Source organism: Puntigrus tetrazona, chromosome 6, assembly GCF_018831695.1.
Source record: "Puntigrus tetrazona isolate hp1 chromosome 6, ASM1883169v1, whole genome shotgun sequence".
NCBI lineage: Eukaryota > Metazoa > Chordata > Actinopteri > Cypriniformes > Cyprinidae > Puntigrus > Puntigrus tetrazona.
Genome location: NC_056704.1, coordinates 15619429 through 15640782, shown reverse-complemented (window position 1 = coordinate 15640782; position 21354 = coordinate 15619429). Strand labels below are relative to the sequence as shown.

General features: G+C 36.5%; 2 pseudogenes; both read right to left on the bottom strand.

Annotated features, from left to right (window-relative positions):
* Positions 1–595: 595 nt before the first annotated feature.
* On the bottom strand, positions 596–11142 carry LOC122346866 (annotated as a pseudogene).
* Positions 11143–12753: 1611 nt separating this feature from the next.
* On the bottom strand, positions 12754–16675 carry LOC122346865 (annotated as a pseudogene).
* Between the last annotated feature and the right edge of the window lie 4679 nt (positions 16676–21354).

Genomic DNA, 21354 nt, shown 5'->3' with positions numbered 1-21354 from the left:
TGTCCCAAAGTAACCTCCAAATTTATCACCAGGGTGCAACAGGACTTAGAGGAAAAGACACTGTCAGGTCGCATTTGTATCTGCCATTCATTTTTCAATGGTTTACTATGCCATCTCTATGTGTGCAGTTTCTATATCATTTATATAAAAATACCTTTCTGTAGTGTGGCCTGCCTCACATTTATCCCTTGTTGTTGGCATTGTTCCAGTGATTTCAGGTATTCTCTCAAACAAAGTCTCCTGAAACGATCCACTTCTCTGCCCAGTGGGCCACTCAGAGTAGAAGGACAAGAGGTCTTGGATGCTGCCAGCACTCTCCGCATGATCACTAACACCTCCACATCCTGCATGCCCTAGTAATGTTTTTACGTATGTAGTAACTTGCATCAAAACTCACCAGACATAATTTTAGTACTGTAATTAACATTAATTGTATACAAAAAAAATAAACATTCAAATGTTGTTACCACAATTATTTTAATTGCCCTTATACAAAGTACTTTGGTGGGAATATGGTACTGTAATGGTCTTTGATATTTATTTTTTGACAGTTATTAGTATTTTTATATGTTTATGTTTTGCTGTACCTGGTCATCTATCTCATCTCCGTGTATTGGAATATGGTGTCTTGAACCAACCCTTCCCTCACAGTCTGCATTCCAATAACCTAAACATAAACATAAACATAAACATGCAATATCTTATGATATAACACGCTATAAGCAATGAACGCTCATTATCACGCATTCACATTTTTTGCACTTATCTTTACCCCAGACCAAGATATACCTGGGCTTGATTGTTCTTCGTTTTCATGATGTTTTTGCTCCAGGCCTGAATCCCAGCAGCCACATCTACCACAGTTACAGACTTTCCATCCTTACTATTCAAAGAGGACATCAACACATTCAGCCGCTCAGGCTGTATGAAGAAGCCTTCCTACAAACAAACCAAAAACATCTGTTTTATTCTACAGTGCAAAAACTAAATAACGAATGTACTGCCAGAGCTGTATATGCACACCTTTTTAAACAGAGCAGCGAGGTCTACACGCTTTAATTTACCAGTCCCGTTCCAGTCCAAGAGTTTGAGGAGGTTGCAGGATTCGCACATGCGCAGAAAACTCTTCACCTCTTCTAGTTCACATCTGAGCGTGCTCGGAGACTACGATAAAAACAAATTTGACAAATTTAAAAACCCTCCCAAAAAGTATTTCTTTGATTTAACTTCATTTACTAATAAAATTCTGTTTTGTTCTTAGTTAGAGCCATTACACATCACAATTTCATTTAGATTTCATTGTCAATATTAAGTATGTTCAGTGACCGCGTCTAGTGGTGGAACAGTGCTTGTTTCTGGAGGGAATGATGACATCCGCTTAGCTTGTCTTTCTCGTTCCATAACGAGGACCTCCAAGTCGGTGAGAATGGGTTTATTATGGAGCCACCTGCGCAGATCTCCCATCCGTTCTAGCGCTTTTCTGAACGCTTTCCTGTCGTTGATCCAGTCCTCGGGTTTGTCTCCAGGTGAACTCGAGCAGAACTCAGCAGCGCCTCTGTGGTTCGATGCAGGTATTGCAGGTCTAGCGTCGAGGAGTTCCGGGTGCGGACGAGTCGGTTCTTTCATTTTATCCATTATATGCTTCCTAGAGGCACTACCACTGCATTTTTGTGGTCCCAAAGAAACACATTCCTTCTGCAATGGGTATGTCTTTGCCAACTCTCGGTTTTTTAACAGGCTAAATTCCACTGCGAGTGTCGGGTCGTCCAGTAAGCACCGCGTTCCCAGTACTGGACGTTTGGGCATTGTTTAAAAAAATATCAATTCAAATGAAATTAGGCTAAATTGTAATATGGCAGGCTTTTTCAACGCCACTAGCTTCTGTAAATGTAGCTGTGAAGTAATAAAAGTCCATGCATGGCATGTTTGCGTGTATCCATGACATCCATGACTTCTTGCTCAGAGGTCAAAGCTTTTCTTCCTTTTGACTAAAGAAAACAGTTTAATTATACTATATACCAAAAGAAGAGAGAAAATTTGTCACTTGCATCTAGAATTCTTATTATCACTGTTTACATTTAGTCATTTAGAAGACACTTTTATCCAAACTGTTTATATCATTATTGTACTAAAATACTATCATTTGACCAAATTAAAATGAACTATATTATAATATTTGTCCACTTGTGACTTATTTCCAGGACCTTTCTTACCTTTTTTTTCTTATTTTATAATCATATAAAACACACATCATCTTGTTTCTTTTCCTCAAATATTTATTCAAGTCAATTCACTGAAATAAAACGGTTGTTTTCATTTATAAAATACAAATGCAGGTGTACATTTTTATTTTTTATTTTATTTTTATTACTTTACATTTACAATTTTTTCTGGTATGAAAAAAATTGTGTTAATAAACACTAATTCTGTTGCTTTTAATGAATAATGTCATATTTAAAAACAAAAAAAAAAAAAAATCGTTCAGTCTTTTATGCAGTGCACGGTCCAGGATTTGATCGTCCTGTACTGGGTTGGGCATTGTGACTCTCAGCTGGTGCTGGTTCTCCATGGTACGTTGAATTGTCTCATAAGCATTAGCATTGCCAGACCAGCATCTCCGTGCCACCTAATGATATTACACATCAGTATTTATATATAACAGTATAATCAGTGTATATATCAACACACACAAGATACTTACCCCATTAGAGACATCCCAGTTCAGCATTAGTTTAGCTTTTTGCCCTGCTTCTTCAGAACCATCCAGAACCAATCCAAAACCACCATTTATCACTTCCCCCCTAAAAATAAAAATAAGGGTCATTAATAAATACGCTTACTAATTACTAACTAAAACGATATTTTATGGTGCATTTTGTTTTGGTTTTTACTAATGAACTTATCAGTAATACACAATTGCAAGCCAATTAGTGAATTATAAGTACTTTCTAAAGTAATTTTCAACTATAAATAATCAAATTTCTCCTTGCCATCCAACTCCTCCTCCATTGTGCAAAGCAACCCATGTGGCACTAATGAATGCATCACCAACAAAGTTCTGCACTGCCATGTCTATAACAAATGTACAGACATATTATATACATAAATAATACTTTAGTATAATGAAATTCTGATTTTTTTTTTTTTCATGATTTTTTTATTCTCTAAGCAGCTGTGTAATAAGCAAGATAATATATATTCGACAGTCTTTCAGAATGATGCAACACCCTCCTGATCTCCTTATTAGGTTATTTTATTATGCAATTTTACTTTTACATTATCCCATACTCAATATAGATAGTATAAAGTGTATGTCTGTTTGTACCTGCACAGAAGGCCGAGCCATCATAAACATTGGAGGTTTCCCTGAAGGGGCTGTCTGTCCCGCTGACATCATGGTGGTCTCTACTGATGACTACCGGAGCCTGAGGGGGTAAAACACAGTTGCACTAATGCAAATGTGTATTAATGAACCATAATTAAATGAGTAGTGTAGTATGCACACTTCAGTAGCTTTACCGAGACTCTGCCTTTAGCAATGGCTTGGTTTATAGCCAAGGCGATGGATACTCTTCCCTCGCTGGTCCGAATAGAGAATACGGGCCTGCAACCAACAACCTAAACACAGAACTCAGTCTTACAACCTAAACTCAACACACAACCTAAAAGATTAAGTGAAATGTTTAAAGTTTTAATCTTAAAGAAATTAATTAAAAAGTATGATTAAAATCATAACGGCAAGCCTATTATTGGATGGGTTTTTTCAAATTCTTCGGCTGACTGTTACAATGGCTTCACTTGCTTTGGTGTTATGCTGAATCCACACCACTTGATGTCAGTATATGTTCAAAATTGTTGCACAAATAAATGAACATTGTGGTGATTTAGACTCGTACCATCTTGTGTTTTCCTGCTTCACGGATCCAGCGGATGTTGTCACTGTACTGCTGTCGGACACGTTCGGTTACTGTGGAACTTGTCTGTTCTAGTACAGCAGTGGCGATTGAGTCGGTCTCAGCCAGGTCAGCAGGGTCACCAGATGTACAGACCCAACGAAATGGCCCAAAACCCAGTGAAAAAATATCTCTACAGGAAGGATAAAAGATTAAAACTAGTCTGTAAGTGTGTAGTTAGCACATATATGTGTGTGTAAGCATGCGAATGGTCACTTACCCCATTATGTGTTGGACATATGAAGGATATTTAAACTCAGTAGCCCCTCCTCCTTTCTTCTCTACCTCCGCACCTTGAAGAGACAGAAGAAGATGTTTACTGATGCCTTTTTTGTCTTCAAGAGATTTGTTTGAGGTTAACTATGCATACTTTTTAATGTTGAAAAGTTTTATTAGATGGCTCACTGGAAAACATAAAAGTGAGTGAATAATGGCATTTCACGTGAAAAACAAAAAGGGAAAAAACTTTTTTCAGGATTATAAGATATAAATGTAAATTTTTTTGACATAAAACGTATGCATTTTTCTCTTGCATTTTTTTGTCTTAATATACTGTTTACATCTCATTATTTCTGAATGATCTTCCTCTGAATTCTGAGTTTACATCACAATTCTTTTTTTTTTTTTGTTTCATGATGATATAAAAGGTTCACTTTTTCACTTTTTAGATCTTAGAGCTTATATCTCACGATTCTTCACAGAATTAAAGTGACAAAATGAACAGAATTAATTAAATTTGTTTATACAAATTGTTTATATAAATTATATAAATAGGAATGGTAAGATTTAAAAGTTACAATTGCCCTTTTTTTTCTGCGTCACAAATGAGCTTCTTTAAAAATCTATATTGAGACAGTTTCACATCTCTCCTATCACTCTGTGGTCTTTCTTACTACATGAAATAATTCATAACTCATCCATTTATTTATTTGGTAAGTAGCCATGTAAGGTCAGCTGACTCTTTACTTGCCTGCTCTCTGGGCTTCTAACAGAAAAGCATTGCCGTAGTCCCAGAAGAACATCCCTGCATCAGACAATTTATTGATGGCAGCCACCTGCCTGCGAAGACTACACAACAGAGTTGAAGCTTATGTAGTTTTAAATATCTTTTAGTTATTTTTGTAACTCGGATAAAGGGATTTCTGTGTACCTTTCATGTACCAGGGTTTTGAAGCGCTCAGGGTCAGTGTTCATGAGCTGATTGGCTTGTCTGAAGGCAAGTTGCACTGGATAATATCCTCCACTGAATGGATTATGAAGTGATGTCTGATCAGAACCCAAATCAACCAACAACTCTCCTGTCTTCTTATAGTCCTGGTACAGGCACTCCCTGAAAAATATAAATATAAAAATATAATTTACTAAAAATGAAAACTATTGCAAACTGAATATGAAGTACACAACTTACCAGAGATCCACAATGTTGCCATGGTATCCCAAACTCAAGGCCATCTTGGCCTTTCTAGCCTCCCTATAAGATCAAGCATAAGTTAAATATATGTCTGTGTGTTTCTATGTATATTTTCTTGCATACTGCACCTGATGCGTTGGATGCAGTGGCTCAGGTCACTAGTGATCTCCATCAACCAGCCCTGCTCATGCCTTTTCTTCAGTGGAGTTTCATCAACCTGTGGAGGTCAGTTATGACTTCTTCACACGTGAATCAATTTTTGGGCCTGAGAGTGTTTTGCAATTTAAACTGAAATTAGAGGAATCCAGACTTGTTCTCTCATAATAAATTCTCAAGGCAAAGTGTGGCGTGTTCACTTTATTTTTGAATTAACATTATTTTAAATATTTTATCTCAGTTTTTATTACTGATTGAGGGACAACTGTTTACAAATACATATGAAAACTGGAAGGACCAAGGTAAATCAAAATGTGCCCACTCTATGGCCAGGAAAGGTGTGAATGCAAAACAAGTGGGTTCACATTTTGGTCCATTTAAAGTTGAGACTAGTTTTTTAAAAGACACTTTTAAATGATGTCAAAATGGAACTGAAACAGATGTGAATATTACCCATCGATTGGTAATTAAATGAGTTTTTAACAAGAAACTGAATATACTGACTAGCTAGAAATATGTAATTATAGATTTTACTTGAACCATTATCTAACCTCTGCAATGACCCCAACACAGCCAGCAATGACCGCTGCCTTTGCTTGTGCTCCGCTCATGCCTCCCAGACCGGATGTCACAAACACACGACCTCTCAGGTCACCTGAACCCAAGTATCTCCGACCTGCATTGAGCACTGTCAACTATTTACAAAGAAAAATATTCATTTAGATCGTTTTCATTTAAACTGAATTTTTTGAATTAGATGCATTTGTTACCATGGTGCCGTGGACAATTCCTCATGGGCCGATGTAGCAGTAACTTCCAGCAGTCATCTGCCCATACCTAACCATAAACACAAAGAAACACAGACCAGTTCTTCAGGGATGCATTATATTGATTAAAAGCGGCAGTAAAAATATTTATAATGTATTTCACATAAATTAGGCCTGTATTTGGAACTTTCTATTCAAGAATTCAACTAATACATCACAGTTTTCACAAACATATTAAGCAGCACAACTGTTTTCAACATTAATAATAAAAAGAAATATTTCTTAAGAACCGAATCAGTAATAATTTTAGATTTTTATAAAAATATATTTTTGTAATAATATTTGACAATACTGTTTTACTGCATTTTTGATCAAATAAATGCGGTCTTCATTATTAGAGACTAGTTAATAAGTATTGGTGAAATCTCACATTGTAATGCCCATAGCAAACATCTTCTCATATTCCTCTCTGGAAGAATAGTTTGGAATGACCTGAAACAAAGCAAGAAGAATAAGAGATGCACACATACAGGTGTTTGCCCGGTGAAGGTCTTTGACCGAAGCGCTGCTATTTTTACAGTTCACGAATAAAGGGAGATTAACAGTGTGCAGATCTTCTTTCTATTTTGTTTTTAATAACCCATACTCATGCATAAAGGTCCTTGTGTATCTTACCATGCCGTTTGTGATAACACAGCGAGGTGAAGAAGGAAGGCTGGGAAAAAGTCCCAATGGGTGCCCACTGTACATCACAAGGGTCTGCTCTTCAGTCATGGTGCTCAGATAGTGAAATACCAACCAGAACTACACATAAAAACACACACAGAAACACAGCATATATGAAAAAAAGGTGTATTATAGATGTATAAAACAGTACCTTACCGATGCACAAATCTGTAAAAATCTACCTGCGCCCAGTTGATGAACACCTGTCCGCTTCTCCATATGTGACCAGCTCTTGTGGGAACTGTGAGCAGACAAGCATTCAAATGAGAGTGTATTTCAGAGACACATTACTTACAGAACTTAGGAAGGAAAAAGATCTATAGGTCTAAAAGAAGTGAATAAACCTCCTAGCCCTTTCTCTATTGTTATATATCACATGTAAAGACGTACCTGTGCTACAGCAGGATCCAGGTTGTTCATTATCATAAGCATGATGGAAGCAGCTTGTCTTGTTCTGCATGGGTACTGATCGATAGGATAGGCTCTATAACGCATACATACAGTCACAGATAAGATGTTAAACGCCACGGTTAAGACAACATATATTAATACAAGTGTCCACGTGACACTTATTTTGTACCTCATATGTAGCGAGGACAGAAGCGGTACATGTAAATGTGTCCATACTGTCTGAGCTCCTGCACAAACTCTGTAGCCAGACTAGCATGCAGGTTAGGAGGAAAGTATCTCAAAGCATTCCTCAAAGCCAGCTAGAGAACCTGAGACAGAGACCAACAACAGGAGCGTTCAGTAGAGATGAGTGATTGTGATGCAATCAAGTTACAAAATGTTTTGGTCTCTGTTCCACATTCCACATCACTGAGCATTCATTCCTTCTCTCTTACAAAATTCTCTAATGATTGACAGGGGCTCACAGTGTGGAAATCACTGCTGATCACTGAGAAGAATTGGTTTTGCTTTTGAAACAGTAATACTGTGCATAATACATTAGAATTACATTCTTACAACGTTCTTGTTATTATATCACAATGTTGAACAGTTTTGCTGCATAATAGTCGTGTATACCATTAAATATTTTTTTCAGGTTTCTTTGTTCAGACAGGAATTACTTGAAATAGACTTTTAAAGAAAAAAACTTTATCATCACTTTTGACAAATTTAATGTTTTAAACTTGCTGAATAAAAGCATTCGTTTCATTTGCTTTTGAACAGTAGTGTATTTCAGGTCAACATTTCATATTTTCAGGCTGTAAATAGCCATCTCATTACACAACTATGTAAACTAATTCAAATTAAAGAGTCAATGTGTTTTTTCAAAATCAGGAAAATAAAAATATTTTTACTGAACAACTAAGTTATCATATCGCTTCTAAAGATTCATGCAAGTCAAATGCAAATGTTTTTTTTCCTTTTTTGGTCCCCATGCGCTGTTATTGTATGAAAGATAGCAGACTGGATATTCTCCAGATCTTTATTTATTTATCTATTAAATTTTCAATTGTATTAAATGAGTAAATAGATGTGTCAGAGATATATTAACCCACCCGTTCTTCCGCTGGGGTGAGGTTTGGAGTACGGACAGGTGCATGCGGTATGCTGGGGTCTCTGCCACGGTTTGGAGGAAGAGGATCAAGTGGTAATCCGCACAGATCTCTTTTAGGTCGACATCACTCCTGTATTCACAGATTATATATAAATATATGAAAACAACAGATATGCATTTAAAATACATCTCTGTAGGCAAAGGTTTACACTTACAAGTTCTCTCTGGATTGGTTTGTACTTCACAGGAAGAATTACAGAGGTTTATATAAACACTGCCCTGCTGGGACACTCTGTCCTCCTCCCCTATCAATCCATTGGTCAGTTTACTTGGCTTTCCTCTCTGTGTCATCCAATAAGAAACTTCAGATATCTGTCAGGCAATCATTGAACAAGCTAAACATGATGTGGCACTCTCCCAAAAACATAAAAACAAATACCAGTTCAGAAACATCAATTTCATTTTTTCTGACCAATCTAAAGCTCTCTTGCTTTTTTTTCACCGTATGCAAAATTGGCTGTAAAATATATATAATTCAAGAAACCTCATTCCTTAGCTCCCTTTTTTTAACAGATCTAATTTACATTTGTTAGTAGAGCCTTGACTGACAGAATTCGCTAGAAATTTGATTTTTTCTTTTCACCCATTCTGTCAGCATTTGCTCAGCCTCGTGTCATTCCAAATCTGTATGACATTTAGTCTGTCCTGTGGAAAACAGATGTTAGACTATGTTTTGAATCAAAGCTTTTAATTAACTTTTTATGTAATCTCAAATGTTTGGACCCAACGTGAAAGATGATTCATTAGCCTTCCTTAAATTGCTTTGATACGGGTTTGCACACAATTACATATATACTTAAATGGCCAAAAAATAAAATAAAGTTGTTGAGTTTATAACTTTTATTCAAAATATCCCACGTTTTTGCACACAAATACTTGCACTCACTCAAGTACAATGTATGACATACATTATCTTTGTAGACTTTAAATCACACACTTTCACACATCAATATGTAACAAAGTTACACTTGGATTAAGGTGACTGTATGAACAAAATAGAAAATATGAAAAAGGAGTAAAGACAGACAGAACACAAAATGTTTAAATATGAAATTTTCAGAACACACTTTAAGTGAGAGAGTTCAACAAAAACCTATATTCTATATATGATTCCTTTTACTCAATGTCTTGCCATGTTTAAGATCACATTATATATTTCAGGATGTCATGTTGATTAAAAAATATATATCCATTTAATCTTACTTTTTGCATTCATGTAGTGTCCCTGCTTTCCTTTATGTCTCATTTTATATTAATATATTAAAGTAAAACAAAAAGTGGAATAAGAAATTGGTTGTTCTCCAATTTTAACTAGCTACGGGCAGCTGTGAGGGCATATCATTTGTCTCAGTGGGCGGAGGGTCAGACTCTTTGCTTGAGTTGAAGTCAGAGATGGAAGGGGAGTCTTTTTTGTTCTGCTTTCAGATCCAGGATTGGCACTCTGAGGATTATCTTCTTGAGCAAAGACTTCCAGGATGTTGACGAAAACACTCCTGCATGCTACTGAATTGCTCCAGACAGTCCGAACCCTTCACCTCTTCTCTGACTAAAGTGGGAAGCAGGTGAATGCAGTCTTAAACTGCTCCTCCACAAACTCCACTCTGCCATCCTCCTAAACACGGACAGTCCCAATTTATCTTACCAACCGGCAAGATGAGACCTGAACACAAAGAGAAAGCGGGATGGACATAAAATGACGAGTTACACAGTTTCATCTCAAAAGGAAGTGCTTCTGTCCATATATCACCTTTTTCTTCATACTCCTCATTTTCATCCTCCTCCAACCAGTTTCACAGTGCTAGGAATTTCATGTTCTTCCTTGGTAACAAATATGACTCACGGTCCTTCCCTGTAAAGTTAATGATGACAATTAATAGTTATCAAGTATGCAAGTAATTAATAACAACTCAAAAAGAAATACATAGAAGTTTATTTCATATTACTGTTATTAGCAATGTTATCAAAAATGGTTATTTTGAAAAAGTTGTGGTAAACTACTTTCTAAGACAACAGTAACAGTATTCACAGTAACCTTGTTTTTAATCTTTACATTTTTTGTTTTGTTACATTGTTAATTTTTAAGTGTTACTTTGGCGTTGTGTAATGTTTAAATGATTCTTGTCTATTTTGGTCAATGATGTATTATTCCTAGAAATGGACATTTCCAGTTTATCAATTTGTCACTTGCTGTAGCCCTTGACCATTTGGAACAATGTGGGTTAATAACACGGATCTATATAATCTTCTCTACTGTAGATCAGTGAATAATACATATCAGCTTACTGAACATTCCAAAAAATGCAAACATTTTGAGAGTTTTTCTTCTTCTTTTTTTTTTGTTCATTTATTTTTCAGTGTTGGAATCAGTAAAGACAACTCGCACATGTATATAGTATTCACCCGAATTACAAGGTCATCGCTATCATCTAGTCTTATGGCAGGAATTAAGTTTCAGATCTTTTACACTCCTAATAGCCAACAGATAGCCAGTTATAGATATAGTTATTGATAGCATCAATCATTTTTAAAAATCCAGTTCAGGAATTGACTCTGAATTACCTTCATCGTTGACTGTAGTCATTTTTTTCTACAAAGAAATTATAAAGTAACGTTAAATGTAGCAGAACCAGATACAATGCAGTGCGTGTGCTGATTTTCCAGCGGTTTATCAATATTTTGCAGTATCAACTCAAAAAGTTCCCTGTTGGCCAACAACAATCTCCCCGTCTATTTGTCCTGTCACTGTCATTTCTCTCTTGGTCAATGCCGCTTTAAACCCACGTTATCAAATCAAATATCATGACGTCATGAACAGTAGACGAGGACCTCCAAATGTGTGCCCTCTCAGATTGTCCTGTGAAAATAATAAACCCACCGTTTTTTTATTTGCATCTGGAAAAATTAATTGTGTAAGTCTTTATGTTTATAGTGTTTATAGAGCTCAGAAATTACTGTTTAAAATGAAAAGTGTAAACGACTTTATACTCATGAACACATTAACATTATGAACATCCAGCAGGGCTTGAACTAATTGTACAACCGTTGTTTTAAGCCATTGTATACTTGAATAAGGGTATTTTCTTTATGAAATCATTTGCAGTAACTGCAGACACCTGCATAACAGCTCAAACTGTAAAAAGGAAGAAACTGAGTTTCAGGTTTACATTCCACATGAAAAGATTTTTAACCCCCTAATGTTAAGGTTACAGTAAGATATGTTCTACAAATGAAACACATATTTCCCAAAACGAGTTTTTATTGAGAAATGATCAGCCTTTGCTGAATATATTTTGAATTCGAACATTTCTTTTTACACGGTTCAAAAAAAAAAAAAGATTTATTTTACATGGTTACGCATCGCATTAAATGTCATATATACAGACACCCAATGATACAGTAAAAGGGCTTAATTTTGAAGTAAACAGACTTTAGGTAACCAGTTCTGTCTGCCACTGAGCTTCCTCAACTAGTGGCATGAAGCACTTTCAACAACAGAAAATCTTGAAACCCTACTGTAGAAAGATGTTTCTGTACAAAAGGATTCTCCAGCGGAAATGAGCACACGCACACAAAAACCCTAAACAACAACAAAAAAACACGCCAATGGTGCCATAATGTTTTGTTGCATTTGATGATTTTAATGTTGCCTTGTTTAGAACTGATTTGAGCCATTCTGCTGACCGATCTTTTGGCATAACTAAACCATCACAATTAAATACAGTATGAAGTGTTAGAGTGAGTATTTCAGCTATTATTGGAAAATTAATGTCCATCAGACTGATATGACAAACTGAGACAAAAAAACAAAACCCAGTTTGTGTGTGGAGTCAAACTTGGCAGTGTTGGAGTGCATTAACTCAACATTAACAATACTTTCTGGAAAATCCTTTTACTGGCATAACTAGATCTGGACAAGAAAAACAAGGGATTCAGTGACATGGAGACAGAGGAAAGACAGACTGAGTAGGAAAACTCCCTTAATATTCCTAGCTAGAGCTCACAGAGTCCATCTTTACTGTCCAATCACTGAATTTAGAAACGTTGCACCATACTTCTGACAAAACAGGAGAGCATGCTCCAGCTGGACTAGCTGTTCTCCCAAGACAGCACTCGTGACAGACCATTTTACATGTTTAAATCAAGACCGAAAAAAAAATGACAAACAATCATAAAATAATAAAAGTGTTTCATAAGGTGTCAGCAAGTATGTGTGTGTTTTGTGAGTGTCCTTGTTTAGAAGAGGAGCGCTCCCATGCTGCCAACTTCTACTCTGTTCCTTAACAAAAATATTTCAAAGTACTGATAGATAATGGTAACAGTAATAGGATTCCTGTTCCAGAGCCGATGGCACCCAGGAAGTCAGCCATTACTGAAAGTCCTCCGATACACAGTCCACCAAAATGCAGCTGCAGTGGGGATGTACCTGAACAACAAAAAGAGAATGTGTGAGATTAATGTAGGTCCTGAAGAGCAAGTACTGGAAAAGCTAATGTGTTTGTAGCTCACCTGTTGAGTTCATGAACCATAGAGGTTTCTCTGTGTCCCCTCATCACCATCTGCCGTTCTTTCTCAGCTGCTTGGCCACCTAAAAAGCACATACATACAATCATTACAACTTCATATAAAATATCTAAAACAACACTGATGAATGAACAAGAACTAGTAACTATACATCTTTGCAGATGATCCAGAAACTTCAATCCAAGTCTTAAAAAGAGCTAGGCAGGATCCTGTGCATGAATACAATGTAGATCACTGCATGGACTGGGTCTTCAAGCACAAAGAACCAAATGACTCCGGAGGAGACAGATAGTAACACAGACCACCTACAGGGGTATGTGCAGGCAGCCGACCACCGGATGAGGTGTCCTACAATAACAAATAAAAACATGCTATTAGGAAGGTTTTTCTGGTTTCTGGCTTGCATTCTACAAAACAATGTCTGGATTTAAATTTTAAGGAAGACATGGCACACAGCAACAGGCACTGAGACACTTACAGACCAAGTCCCTAGTAGGTTGACTACAGGAAATTTCCACTGAAACGAGGTGGAGAGCATCTGAGAAATGACGTACAGGTTAGAAACCAGAGCAGACTGCAGGATGATGGGAATGTTGGAGGTGTAGAACAGCTTTATGGGATAGGTGTTGTACCACTGGCCACTGGCAACGCAGACTTGATGGGCAGGTCGACTCCACAAGCCCTGTGCAAAACAATTTAAATCAGCTTTAATTTCAACTTTAAAGTACTTGATTTAGTACACAGTCTTCTGGAGCAATTAACATTGACTTAAGCCGTTATTTCATCATCATCAAAAAAAAAAAAAAAGACACAGACCTGGAAGTATATGACCACTGCAAAGACAAAGACTGTAGCGATGAGGTTCATGAGGTTGGGCAGGTTCTGTCTGCAGAAGGCCTCTCTCAGAGCTCGTGACTTTATCAGTCGCGAGGTGCCAGCAGGTGGAACAGAGCAATAATAGCTCCCTCAAACTCAGTACCTGTATGTACACAAACAAAATTCGGTCAACATTAAGTACAAAATATAGTTCTAAAGAAGATGCTGCATCCTGAGCACAAACCTCTTCCTGTGTTGACTGTGGTTGGGCTGAATGCCTTCCATACGATTGTCTCACAGATGTTGGTGGCGATGAAGAGAGAGAGCCAGAGCTCCAATCCGTAACTTTCTGCAGCAACTCATCCAGCAGCAACACGATCAGACCGGCCAAAACAACTACAGGAAAAGCTGCGCAAACGTAACTATGTATCTTACCTACCAACATACGCATGACCAGTTGTTTTAAAAAACTCCAGAGTGTTGAGTGTGCATGGGCACTTACCTGAATGATGATCAGCAGACAGATGCAGCACCCATCTCTCCGAAGGTCTCCATACATTTCCAGTCACGACATACACAATAGGCCTAGCCAATGGTGATGATCATACCAAACACTGGGGAAAATAAATAACTGGTAGCATCAACAACATTATAATCAATACGATAACTAATCCAAAACTACTTAATATTATATAGTTGCATGAAAAATGCAAATACATTAAACAACAACATATAAAAATACATACATTTCTGGGCTCCCATTGAAAAGCGCTCTATCTTTAGGTGTGTCTCCAACCTCAATGATTTTAGCTCCTGCCAGCAGCTGCATGGATCAGACCAGAGGTCACAATGGAGAGATACCTAACTCCATCAGAGTACCTGAAAACAGTCATTAGTAAACTTTACAATGCACAGTGAATCAGTGCATTGTCAACATTTAAGTGGATCAAAACCACTTGATGAACTTTTATGGATACACTTCAAACGTTGAATACTGTATATTACATGCTTGAATAAAACAGGTACACAAAAAAATTTAGATTACTGCAACATTGTAATATTTCAAATACAAAAAACAGACTTACTCTCTGTTGGACGCCAAGATGATTCTCATCCAGTAGAATGGATCTGCAGAGTCTGAAGACATGATCCCAAACAGTGGGATCTGAGAGAGAAGGAGACACATATAACATGAGCCCTTAACCTCAAGTTTATACACCGAGTTACAACTGGAGCACTATAAATCACAGGCAAGTGCTGTTTTCATACATTAAAGGAATAGTTTGCCCAAAATGAAAATTACTTACATAGTTTACTCAAGCATCCTGTGTTAAAATATAACCTAAATAACTGGCTTCCCGGGAACGCCAAATGCGAGTCAAATACATCAAGTCAGAGGCTTAGATCATGTATAGGTTAGTTTTTTAACGCAGTACTTGCAGACATATCCGATTTACAAAGCCTCAATATCATGGTCACCATCCATCAGCATTCCCAAGCCTGAAGAGGCTTGGAGGCGTAAATAAAAATATAGAATAATTTTAGGTGTACTTCTTTTACAAATCAAACTTACCTGACAACAAACAAGAAAGATGAACAAGTGTAATGGCAGTCCATAGCACTTTTTCTGAATTGATCTGAAAGACAAATACAGGTATGATTTGAAACTGTAGGTTGTGTGTAAAGTAGTCACACAAAATATATTTTTAGTTTACAAATGTTATACCTTTCTTTCTGGTTTCTGGATTTTCGGCAAACTGCACAAAACAAGGCTATTTTATAACCTCCAAGAACTTTACTGAAAATAAATGAGCAGAAATGTTAAGAAGAAACGCTACATCTAGTGATCACAAATCAAACAAATTCACTTACAGAAGTATATCTACTAAATTATATATCTGCATTTTGCTTTATTACTCTCAAAACAAGAAAGAAAATTGTACTATATAAGTCCCACAGTATAGCAATTCAAATTTAAGACTGAAGAAAATCTTTCCCCAAATCCTGTAAGTGAGCTACTTAGGACAACAGTAGCATAATCTAAAGCGTCGTCATCATTAAACTGTCAGGCTAAAACTCATATTTCCGACTTTTTACACAATGAAAATACCTCCGTTACAGTGACACATAATAGTACACTCACTCTTTCTGATCTGTATATCATGCGAATCTATGAACTCGCCAAGCATCAAGTTAAAGACATAATTAGATCCAATCAACCAATATGCCTGTTTGCTAGCCTAATATTGGAATAACTTCCTATAACGTAGTCTGCCAACGCAAGAAAATACAAAAAATAAGTTAATCTCCCAGTATTAGGGTTTTAATTGTCTTAAGATAAATATCTTATGTAGTCGTTCACAACTTTTGCAGTAGTACAAACATGCAGACGTGTTCAAGAAAGTAGCTAACAGGCTAACGCTATGCCTACCCCCAGCATTCAATCATAAGCCACCAGAAAAGCAAGGCAAACGTTAATTCTCATACTATGAAACACTGACTGATGACACAAAAAGAATCTAAAGAAGAACTGAAATGCATTTCCCACTTGCAGTAAAGTGTAAGGCAATAAACATATATATAAAGTAAATAAATCTTACACTAGTCTCTCAGGTTGCAATCAAAGAAAGCTGTCTGGCTTAGTTAACAATGCTAACATACACTCTACTTTGATATAACAGCAGAATCTCATGCGATTATCGTTTCAAAAGCACTTACTCACTTTGCCATGAAGACGGTCCCCTGAAATCACGGCTACCATTCAGCCTTCCCAGCAGAAGCTGTAAACGGATAGTCCAGCGCTGCCAGCGTTCCGCTCACCCGGCAGAAAGAGAAGAGAGAAGGAAAAAGCCAGCTAAAGGGAGGAGAGCGCTTTAGAGACACGTCAACACTATCGGTTCTACTCACACGTCAGACGAACGGGCGAGCAGCGATTGATCTTGCCGTTTCGCGTTTTGGTAATTTGATCAAGGTGTCAATCGTGCGTCTCTCCACTTCCTCGCAAAGGTTTCTCTACTCTGATTTTATTGTATATGTATAAACCAAAAATAAATAAATAAATTGGAAAAAAAGAAAATGTTGTAAATAGGTTTATTGCATTTCAAAGTATTATAATCAATTCAGACGTCAATAAAAAGTGCATTGCTGTAATCTTGGCAATGGGCTTCGCTTGGAAATGGAACAAAAATGTAAATCGGGAACCCAAAACAATAAAACAAACACAATGTACTTCCTGCAAAATAGGCTCGCGCTTTGACTTATTTCGGATCGAATAGAAATGATTTATCGGTGACGTTTGGAATCATTTCCAGTGGCTGGGCTATTGCCTACTTTAGTTAGTTTAAAGCCGTAACATCTCATAGTCGAGCTGATTATAGTAAAGCGGCAAGGACAAATTTCTTTTTGACTGTCGCTAGGTCTTGCTTTTCAGCTGTTATCCTATTTTATTGACATTTCCAGATGACGTGCCAAATGTTTCATTTATTTTATTCATTATCGTTATCTCCTACAATAGAAATAAATTACAAGAATAACCTTCAGTTAGTACTAGTTAATACGTAATTAGCTTATAGAGAGCATTGCTTAATATATATATTGCTTTCTCTTAATTTCAGGCCGAACAAAAACAACTCGGATTTATGGTATTTTGTATGATATTACTTAAATAAATTAAATTCCAATTAAACTAAACGAAAGAAACCTACTTTGGCCAGTGGGGCTGCAAACCATTAGTTACCGGGAAAAAATAAATGAACATTTCTGTTCCACAGTTTTTTTCTACTAACCAACAGAGGCTCTGGTGCATTTAGAAAATGAACAAGTTTGTCTAGTATTTAGTCATTACTCAAGGGTGCATTTTTCACTTACTAAACATCACATTGCAAGAGTTCTGTTTACATTAGTTATATCATTTAATCTATAATTGACGGAGTGAGCATTTTACCCGTGGTTATGCATTTGTTTCCTCCTTCAGGTATGTTCATTACTGATAAAACATAATATTTCAAGCTGTTACCTGTTAAATAAATGTAAAAAACTCACATCAAAATAGGCTCAGTCAAATTATACTGTCATGTCAGCCTGACTATTCAGCTGATATTCAGAGGATCCAAACTCATTCTAAACCTGTATAGCTTGATAGTGGCCTGACAATACTGGAATACTTAAATATTGGCCAATCCTCAAGGCAAAATGTCCTGTTAAAAGAGTGCTGCATCTGCATCTTCGCCATTCTATAGAAACGGTATATGTATGGTATATATCATAAACATTAAATTAAAAATTCTCCTTCTTGCAAATAGATTATGTCATAATTTCTCACCGACCATTATGAACACGTGGAATTTGTAAAGACATTTGTTTTTATTGATTAATAGATGGGCTCTGTGTGTGACTGTGATGATATTTCAAATGTGGAAATTGGATCCAAGAAATGTATGCGTGACTTAGCAAGAACATTGCTCTCTCACACATACAAGAGTGCGCAAAAGGTTCGGTCTATTTTCGGAAACAGCCACCAGCATCTTCATCCACGCACTCCTGCACACTGCTTTTCGCCGCATTTTTAAATAATACAGAGCCATGGTTACATAATGACAGAAAGTGATCGTTGAACTGTGGACATTTCGTCCACTGTGTCATTATAATCCCATCGCCCCAGATATGTAAATAAACAAATGCATCCACTATTACTGCATCCTTTATTTCCTATCTTTTCCTCTTTCACACACCACACATTCCAGATACTGATACATTAAATCACAGTTAGCCCTAATTAACTCAGACAATGTCAGATTATTTGTTCCAGTCCCCAAGCAAAGATGTTGTTTCACTGTATAGCTTAAGCCTAGAACTCACAAGTACAAGGCGAGTTATGCATAACTCTGGGCTTGTGTAAGTTATATGCATTTGGAGACCATGATAGTCAGTGAAATAAATGGAGAGATTATTTGGGGAGTACTCGAGGACACTAAGTTAACATCAGGTCATTCTCATTCCAGCATGAAAGAGATAACACGAAAATGTGTCAACAAAACACTTAGATAAGCTAAGGTTGTTCTCTTTCAAACAGTAATTGCATAGTCTATCCATAAAACATTGTGGAACATGCCATGGCTTGTGTGAGACAATAAATCAACAACACTTACATAAGATGTCACTGATTGATGCCAGATTGTGCCTTGTATTTTTCATCACAACAATTAAATAGTTTTAATATTTTATTTTTTTGTTTAGAGTCAAATAACCCTTTTCCACCTACTTTCTTCGGAACAGCTACAAATGAATGCTGGTATGAAATGATTTCCATAAAATTATATCCTAGCAAGCAAGCTTCCACTGTCTCCTAAAAGGAACAAAGTCAGGTAAGTACAAGAACTTCTTTTCCATGTGTGCTGTGAAGAGATAGCTAAAAGGTGACCATCTTTGTCAACATAACTCCTATTATTCTCAAGGAGAACTCAGCCTGACTGCACCACACCCATACTGTCCTCGTATAAAAGAGGCTGTAAGAGGTTAGTATATGTTGCTATAATTAGTACTCAATGATGACATTAGTGTGGGTGAGAAGCAGTTCTATAAGTGCAGGTAATAAGATCCTGTAAACACTCTACGCACCTATACAGGTCAACGCACATGGTTGTACAAACAAAGCAAGACTGAAAATAGCATTTTTGCAAATAGTACTCAAGTATCAAAGTGTAATCTGCACATCACATGTCAGCTATTGTTTTACTTATTTAAATATTGCAGTTCTATAATTTGTCTAGTGAAAAATGCCAGACACAAAACATAAGTATACAAGACCAAATTGTCTCTTTGCCACCACCACTGAAAATCACCTATAAACAGACTAGACGAGAGAGGATTATTCACTTGAGTAGGTCAGCTGCTTCCTATAGCTCCCAGTGACACACAACAACACACACACACACACACACACCGTGCCTACCGTGGCTATAGTGATAGATTCAGTCAGAAAACTAGAACACCACTGACTGCAGAACAAAATAGTCACAATCACACCCAGATAGTCACAGTCACTTTAAGACAGAAGAACCTTGATACATGAAAATTTATCACTGTCAGCCTCAACATGCTTAATCTCAAACAGTAATATTTCAATATAAAAAGATAATAAAAACAAAATCAACATCAGACTCATGGTAAGCTACTGCTCAAAGTAATATATGATATGTGTATTCTTTTTGCTATGTTGGATATGTACACTCTCGTTTAATATTTGTGTCATAAATGAGGAAACTTTGACCAAAGGCAAACGAACGTCATCCATTTCGCCAGGTCAAAAACTCTCTCAAATGTTCTTTTTCGCTTTTCCCACTTCTGCACATCCACATACCTCCGTTTCCCAATTTATTCATCAACGTCACTATCATTCTATCTTTGCGCCTCTTTATTATCCTTTCTATATTTTGCTATCACAATCGTAAGACGAGGCAACAGAGCACCTGTCTCAAAGTCGCTAGTTTGGTTTAACTAACACTTCAGAGGTCCAGCCAAATGTACCATCACCGTGACTAAAGAGCTATACACTAAAATAATAAAAAGTTTCTTATAGAACAAAGTCAAAAATATTAACCCTTATATGTATTACACAAACTGGGACTGCAAGTGAAATAGCTAAATCAAAATGTTTCCAATGTTTCTAAAGTCTTGTTTATATTGACAAGCCAATTAATCATGTTATCAGATGACAGATATGTTGTGTTTTAGCGATAGCGCAACAGAGCGTCCCAAAGAATGGCTATGAGAGGAAACAGTTACCAGTTCGATCACAGCCTAATATCTATTTAATGAGGTTTCACAAGGATGTAAATGAAACAGAAACAGTAACTTAAATATTCGAAACATAAGTTTAATGGTTACATGCCATCACTTAAAAACAGAAAATAATAGACGCAAAGGCAAAGCAATGCCTATAGGAAATAAATCATTTAAATATATTACAACAATAGGAAAAATAATAATAAATTCATATATCGAGAGCAATCGTTCACTTAACATTTTTCCATAACTCAAATAAAACTAAATAAAATAGCACAACAGCAAGTAATCTATACATCAGCCTTACATAACAGTAATATATAGTCATCTTCAGTGTCTTTGTATTTTTTCAGCTATGCCCCCAAAAAGATTTTTAAGTCAACAACCACTTTTTCCAATTCTTTCACATATCTAAATAGAGAGGCTGCCATAGTATTCAACACATAAAACCGTATGCCTACTGCAAATGGATTACGCAGCGGTATGTCACAGAGCTAAAATGACGAGTTATCTATGCAGACAGCACACAAAATGTTTAAAAAAAAGACTATAGATCCAATTAGTCAAGGCCAACATGTTATTATAAATATAACGCCAGCAATTACAAGCACACTAAATTATACTCAAAGTGCAACAGCTACAAATCAAGACTGTAAA